Consider the following 8,289-nt stretch of genomic DNA (forward strand, 5'->3'; position numbering starts at 1 on the left):
TTTATCTTCTACTGTCCTAGTTGTGTTTTTATATTATATACTTTAATTACTTTTTCTGCTGTTAGTGAATGTGTGTGTGTTGTCTGTATGCTACTGAGACTTTGAATTTCCCCTGGGGATCAATAAAGTATCTATCTATCTATCTATCTATCTATCTATCTCTATCTACAAATCAATTAGTTTATCAATTTCTCTTCTGAAATGAAGAATTAATGAATGTATAAAGTCTTATGAGAAGGGAAGCAAGGGCTTTGAACAGAGCAGGCACAACAAGAGGGCAGGAGTCAAAGAGCTTGTGAGCCAGTGGTGAGCAGCAGAGGACAGGTACGTAAATAAAGCGTGATGTCTGTGAATAGGAAAAGAAATGACTTAAAAGAGATGAATGGAGAGAAGAGCTGCAACAAAGAAAATGGCAGACGCGGAACGTTGTTGTAAATGTAATAAATCAGGAGGGGAAATGTGTTTGGACCACTACAGTAATGGAGCCCCCACTACAGTCATGGAGCATGGCAGAGGGCTGGAGCCCCCACTGCTTCTGTGCTTTCATCGTCCATCTCTTCATATCAGAGCACACCAACATCTCAATCTGCCTGAGGGGATTTGGGAGCGGGGTGAATCAGGTGTCAGCTTCCATTAAACATTACACCGCAGCAGCACCATCATAATCAGAGCACTAATGAGCGCACCGCGCGCTGGGGGATTATATGCTCACAGACACACTCTCACACACGCATCCTCTCTCCTCTCTCTCTCTCTCTCGAACACACACACACATACACACACAGGCAATAGGAGCAACAAGTCACATAGAAGCAACAGGTCAGCGGCAGGCATAAACACACACACACACACACAGAGGGAGAGAGAGAGGGAGATAGGATATAAACATATGCAAAACAGGATAATGACAACATTTCCTGGCTATATTTACCTTTGCTTCTCATTACGTATGCATTATGCAAAGTAGAATTTGTATATGTCTGTTTGTTCATTAATGTTTTGATTCATTCATGAACCTTTATCAAATATTGCATTCAATTCTGAATTAATGTAAAATAAAATGTACAAGCAGGTTAAATTACCATAATCAGAATGAAAAGACTGTGTAAGTGCATATAAGTGCCCCTGGATAACAATGTCATGATAGAGTATCTGATTTAGGGGAGAAATATTAAACATCCTAACTGACTTTATCCAACGTCTCATTTTCTCTCTTAATTTCTTCTCTCGCGTTCGTTCTGACACACACACACACACACACACACACAGGGTGCATATACAGTGCTCTTCCTCTGTTCACTCAGCATCACTGTTACATGGTGAGGATCCACAGATGCTAATGGAGTCTGTGGAGCTTTTGGGGTTCCTCTATAGCCCCCATCCTGCCACCCTCATTCAACCCCCGCCCTCCCGACACACACACACACACACACACACACATTTGGGGGGTGACCCCTTTGCTGTTCCGAGGCTGCCTCACACCCCAGAAGCTGTCAGCAGCCTCCCTCCTTCCCATGAGTGGAACACACAATAGAGAAAGAGCTCCAGGAGAGAGGTTCAGGCGCCATTAACCCCTACCAGCTGTTCCTGCCGGGCCTCTTTCTGCCTCTCAATGGCTGCCCCACCAGGGGCCCTCGCGTCCACTAATCTAGCCATTGTTGGCCAGGAATGCTGACAGAAGAAAAGAAATTTTTCTTGTGTCCATGCAAGCGTGTGTATCCATGTGTGAGAGCTGGGAGACGTAGGGCTAATTTCTATAGTTCAGGCCAGTGAGGGAAGGGACCATGGAGAATAGCCTGTTTAGCTGCTTGACAAAATTCTTTTGCTGATAAAATAGATTGTGGTTGGGTGAGAAGTCCCCCGCACACACACACACGCACACATACTAACTTCTCATTCTCATTTTTAATGGAATTACCTTTAAGTGAATTAAACTCTGGAAATTCACACTAAACAATGATCTATAAGAAGAAAACATGTAACACTGTCTCGTTAGTTTTTATCCCTTGCTATTTTGATAGACTGTTTCAGAAATGTATCATGGACTTAAAACACAACCCATTCAATTCACTCATGAACAAATGAATATTTCAAACATAACTTCCTTTGTCAGTTTTTCACCAAACAATTTCTACATGTTTTAGACCCAAATCCCATTTAATGGTTCCACTCTGTGTCCAGAATATATTAACAATTTGTCCATTACAATTAACATGAAAATTAAAACAGCATTTTCCACTCGATTTAACAATGGCAGTTAGGCAGCCATTATGTAGATAGCAGGCGTCTGGTGCTGGGTGCATGTGTACTATACAGACTCTGGGTTTCCCCGCAACACCAGCAAAGGAGCATCCTGTACACCATACCAGTTTCATGAAATGCTCATGTTGAAAAGAAACACCAGCTTATTATAAGAGCAGATTGCATTCTACAATTTCAATTTATTTCCATGTGCTATGTTCACAGCCATTCAATTATAATCTTGCACAGTATGTGTTAATAAATATAGATATGTTTGATATACTCATCATAGCATCATACTCATTTCAAACATGGTGAGTTTATTGTCTAAGTGAAACAATTTAATTAGAAAGAGCTGCCTGACTGTGGACTATATGAATTCAACTCAGTGATATAAAGTTATGTAATATTAGTAATGTTTACTCATTCTAATATTATATTCAAAAAATACAGTTACACAGTTTAGCTAGGTTGGACTATGTGTGTGTTCATATGTGTGTGTAAGGATTTGGATCAGTCAATTATCTGTCCCCAGACTTCTTGTGCTAATGAGCTCTGCAAGTCATCGGCAGACTTCCCCTGTCACGCAGAAAAGAAGAGAAAAGATCACTTTCATTGCTTGCAGAACTAATTCAGGGCACAAAAAGCTGAGTTGGGCCGGTGCTGCCCCCTCTACTGCTCCTTTTGTGGGGCTCTTTAGAGGCGTGCTGGAGGAGAGGGGCGCTGAGGAGCGGCTGAAGACGGGGGCTAGCGCTGCAGCCTCTTCATATCAACTCCATTGGCTGCTATTAACATACATATCCATATGAAAAGTAAGGCTAGTCCTGAACAGCTGTCCAGTAAAGCACTCTCTCTCTCTCTCTCTCTCTCTCTCTCTCTCTCTCTCTCTCTCTCTGCCCCCCCTCTCTCTGTTTGGCTGACAGAAGACTTGAGCCCATGGACCAATAATAAAGCAAGCCCTTTAAACAGTCCTACTGTGGGTGGGAGTATGGGGGGAAGCTTTGCTACAGTGTCCATGTTGCCCTCTTTGCTCTTTGAAGGGAGAAGATCTCACACAATGCAGCCTCCCAAGCAGCTCTCAGAAAAGACACCCATAAATAGCAGTTGAGCTGCGCTCCTCTCCTGCTGTCAACATGTGAAATATTGCCCCATCAACACAGGCAAACACAGCTAAGTGTCAATATAATATAGGCTCAACACAATGTATTGCATCTTCAATTATCAAAATAAAAAAAACATTGTCATATTTTCTGTTTTTCAAATATCTAATCTCTAACTGTAGACATTTTATAAGCCTACTTTTTCTTGATCATATCAATGATCTGAATCTGGTCAAATCTGAGACATGGCAGACTGAGTATACGCACCTGAAGAGACATTCATTGACTTTTGAAATGGAGAGAGTGAGTATTAAATTGTCAGCATTTATACAGCACTTTTCTACTCAATTGAGCACTCAAAGCATTTACACGTAATGCTTCACACGTAATGCTTCTCACTCTGTCGAGGGCTCTATCAAGTCAGCGGCACTAGCGCAGGCGGCTGGCGGAGTGGCAGCAGGTTTGTCAGTCACAGCTAAATGGTTTGGTCCGGGTGGAGCCGTAAGCGTGGAGCGTGAGCTAGCGTTGAGCAAACAGGAGTGGGGTTAAGTGACTTGCTCTGGGTCACAGCGGGAGTCATTTACTGGTGGGGGATTTGAGCAGCTCTCCTCTTGCCCCGGGCCCTGTCGGAGGCAAACTCACGCTGTGCTGATCCCTCTCACGGCTCCCAAGGGCCAGGACACCAACATGCTTATGCATATGCAACACAGGCACATGCTTTTGGACACACTCGCAGCAAACAGTTAGCCGTACACACTCACAACGCACACACACGAACATGCACAAACAGAAACAGAGTCATTTATGTGTCACAGTGGTATGTCACAAACCAGACACAAACATGACAGACACACAAGCAGAATAATAAAAAAATGAATGATGTTTGTTTGTGTGTGTGTGTGTGTGTGTGTGCCTCTCATCTGTTCCATTGTGCTGCTGAGTGAATATTTTTCTCTATCCTTCCATTGCTGATAGGGAGTAGGAGAGAGAGAGAGTCAAAGAAAAGACTCGGAGGGAAAGAGTGGACAGAAAAGAATAAAGGTGAAAAGGAGAAACTAGAGAAAGGCAGGGCGAGAGAGAATAGTGGCAAGGCAGTGAAAGCAGGGAAATGGCAAGTGTGGAACAGAGTAGGCAGTCCCCAGACGTGGTGAATGCAGGAGCGCTTTTGGTTTTAAAAGCGGATTAGGTTTAGGGTTAGGAGACTGGGATGACTCCTCATAGGTCACTCTTTTATTCATCTTTTAGAGACGAGAAGCTGCTTAATAAATCTCCCCTCACCCCTCTCACTGGGGTACTGACCCTAAAGTCCACCAAAAAGGAACGCAGCCGGACATTCCAAATCTTCCATTTGAGGGGCTGCGATTCATGAGTTTATCTCCATTATGGGGCTGATAGGCACTTTGAAGAGAGTTATTAGGCCATTGTCTGCTGGTCCATTAAATATAACACAAATTCACACAACAAACAATAAACATCTTACACAGAACATATGCACAATGCATACTATACATATCCTGTGTGCATGTCAAACAAAGCATTGACTCACTACAGACACACTACACACTATATCAGTGTATACACCAAATACATTATACTCCCAGCTGCACTAGTGTATAAATCAAATACATTATACTCCCATCTGCACTAGTGTATACATCAAATACATTATACTCCCATCTGCACTAGTGTATACATCAAATACATTATGCTCCCAGCTGGACCACCATATAAGACACAGCATGCACAGTGAGCATATTTGCTGGTTCCATGTTTCTGTTTCTGTGTTCACGTCTCTTCTCTTCTATGAATTTATGAAGACAGAATGAATATGCAGTTGAATGAGAGAGAGAAAGAGTGTGAGAGAGAGAGTGAGAGAGGGAGGGAGAGATAGGGGAGGTGTTTCAGATGGATAAAGGAGGTGAAACCAGGGCAGGGATAAGGAGGACTTCTGGTGCACATTCCCCAAATCGCTGCAATTAAAACGAGTGAGGCTGTGATTAGTGCAGTGCAGGGAGAGGTGACAGAGACACCCTTGAATCCAAATGGGGGACCTGACTGGGCTTTACTGCCTGACAAAGCCTGAGTTTATTGCTCAGACCTGCTTCCACTCCTGCAGGCTAAACCATGGGAACAGCAGTCAGCTGGAAACTTCCTCTCTCTCTCTCTCTCTCTCTCTCTCTCTCTCTCTCTCTCTCTCTCTCTCTCTCTCTCTCTCTCTCGTGGGAGCCTTTGAACACTTTTACACACACTCCTGTGCACCCTTGCAGACACACACACACACACACACACACACACACACACACACACCACTTCTACACATGCCTACACAAGTGAATGTATTTGGGATTGTTGTTTATCCTCCTCATCCCTTATTTCAACTTCATCCTTCTCCCTTTTCTTCATCTTCTTTTCCTGTTCTCCCTCTCTCTTCTTTTCCTGTTCTCCCTCTCTCTTCTTTTCCTGTCCTCCCTCTCTCTTCTTTTCCTGTCCTCCCTCTCTCTTCTTTTCCTGTTCTCCCTCTCTCTTCTTTTCCTGTTCTCCCTCTCTCTTCTTTGGCTTCTCCCCTCAGCTGTTGCATTGGGGCGTGCTCTCCTCCGTGGCCCTTGTGAGTGTGATGAGATGTGTGAATGCAATGAAAACAATGTTATGCCACTAAGGGAAGTATCAGGCAATGAGAGCAATGAGACGGCCACCTGCAGGAGTCCTCCACATGGCCCATGATGCTCTGCTGCACCCCCCACCCATTCCATCTGTGTTAGCCCAAAACCCAACCCCACTGCCTCTCTCCCAAGGATTATATAGTGTAGAATGTGATGAAGGTGAAATGCTTTGCTGAGATGCTTTCACTGATGAGGTTATGCAATGCAGAACAGTTGCATCTTTCTAATAAAGCATATTTTCTAATGCTGGGTGGTATGTCTCTAGATCAGTTTTGTGACTTTAGACATGTTTGTATAATGTTAAAAGAGGATTGATGCGGTTATTAAAGAGCTTAAGGGGGTGGGGGGGGTGTGTGGGCGCTTTGGCCCAACAGGCTACAGCGCCCATATCATGTACTGGCCAGCAGTGCCACCAGAGCCCATGGGGACCCAGGTTTGAATCCCACCTGCAGTCATATTCCAATCCCACCCCATCTCTCTCTCTCCCACTCACTTACTGTCAGTCTTCACTGTCCAACCCAAATAAAAAGCAAAAGCCCAAAAATATACTTTAAAAAGTGAGGAAGAGTGGAAAGAGCTGGGGAGGCTGTAGGGCTATATTCTGTTTGGAGATTGGAGAGGGCTAGTGCCAGACTGTCTCTAGCAGTCTAATATCATGATTTGCCCATACATATGTAAATAGACTCTTCTTCACCAGTCACCATGGTGATGTGGAGAGTATCATGGGTGTAGATTGATAGGGAAGTATCTTACACATGCACATAAGCACAGGCGTATACACACATGCACACATGCACAACATACCCCCCTACACAAACACACACACACACACACACACACACACACACACACACACACACACACACACACACACACACACACACACACAGGTGCATCCTCTGATCAGTGTGCCCATCATATAGGCCCTCATTAAGGGAAACACAGGCAGATGGTGACAAATGGCACATGAGATTACACCACCATCAATCAAACACAGGCCTAATGACTACAGTCTCTTTGCTGGGAAGAGTAGTCATGTAATAGATTAGATGATCAAGGTTAACCAGGAACAAGAACATGAAACCATATTAAAGCACATAAATATGATAACAGACATGTGCAACAGGGAAGGGGGCAAAGCAGATGAACAGGGAAGACGAGAGACAGCAAACTAATCTTCCCTCTCTACCCTTTGGAGGGCAGATAAGTGTAACACTCTTTATTTCTCCTAACAACCATGACAAATGAGCCCGGTCTACACATGACGCTCTGATAAAGCATATGCATGAAAGACAATAGCTCTCCATTTTTTATTTAATCAAACCCTGGTGTGATGTATTTGAGAGAATAATCAAATGAATTAATCAGAGATCAACACACAAAGGGGGGAAGGAGGACAACTCATGTGTTTTACTTGGGGTAATGAAGCAGATGAAATCTCCTCTACACTCTGGGACCACTGGCTCTTCCCAAAGCATCTCCCACAAGTTACTCTGAGCTCTTGTCTGTAGTCTTCCCTCCTGGTCCCTCCTGTCCACTTGTGCTTTACACATTTCATCAACTCAGCAGAAACCCACTACCCATTATTCAGTTAATTCAGCTAGTTTTGCCAGTAATTTAAGTTCCCTACATTTCAGAAAACACTGCAAATGACGTGGATTAAATGGCATGGATGACCCACAGTTTTGGTTGGCTACATGTTTAGTCAAAGTCATGGATACATTTTATTACAGTTTTTGCCTATTGCTTACACATTTTTTACAGAATTTGGCTCATGATGTCAAAACTCTACACATAGCCAAATGAGACATAGCACTTAGAGATAAACAACTCACATCTATGCCAAAATAAAAATTCAACAATCCTTTTTAAAAATGTAATTATTCCAACACATGCACACATGCACCATTACTCTTTTAAAACAACAGCGACACACTGATGTGTTTTATATAAAACACTGCAGACTTTGTGTTTCTATTTTTATTGTAATTTATTCTTCTGTGAAACTCAAAAGTAGAATTTCTGCAGTAATCAGTTGACATTTTTTGCAACAAAAGTTTTTACAAAAAACAAACATTCTTACAGAAATAAAGACAAATAGAATCACAGTTATCAATGCAATACTGTAAGTTAATGTACTCTAAACAAATCCAAAATGTAGCAACAACACAAAAGTAAAGGGGTGGGGGGGATTATGGATCCTGCCTTCTGTTCAGATCTGACCACAAGTCCTCGTCTACATCAGGCGATGACCTTTCGTGCTAGGCAACGGAGAAATATCACCTTGT

Source organism: Alosa alosa, chromosome 13, assembly GCF_017589495.1.
Source record: "Alosa alosa isolate M-15738 ecotype Scorff River chromosome 13, AALO_Geno_1.1, whole genome shotgun sequence".
In the NCBI taxonomy this organism is placed as follows: domain Eukaryota; kingdom Metazoa; phylum Chordata; class Actinopteri; order Clupeiformes; family Clupeidae; genus Alosa; species Alosa alosa.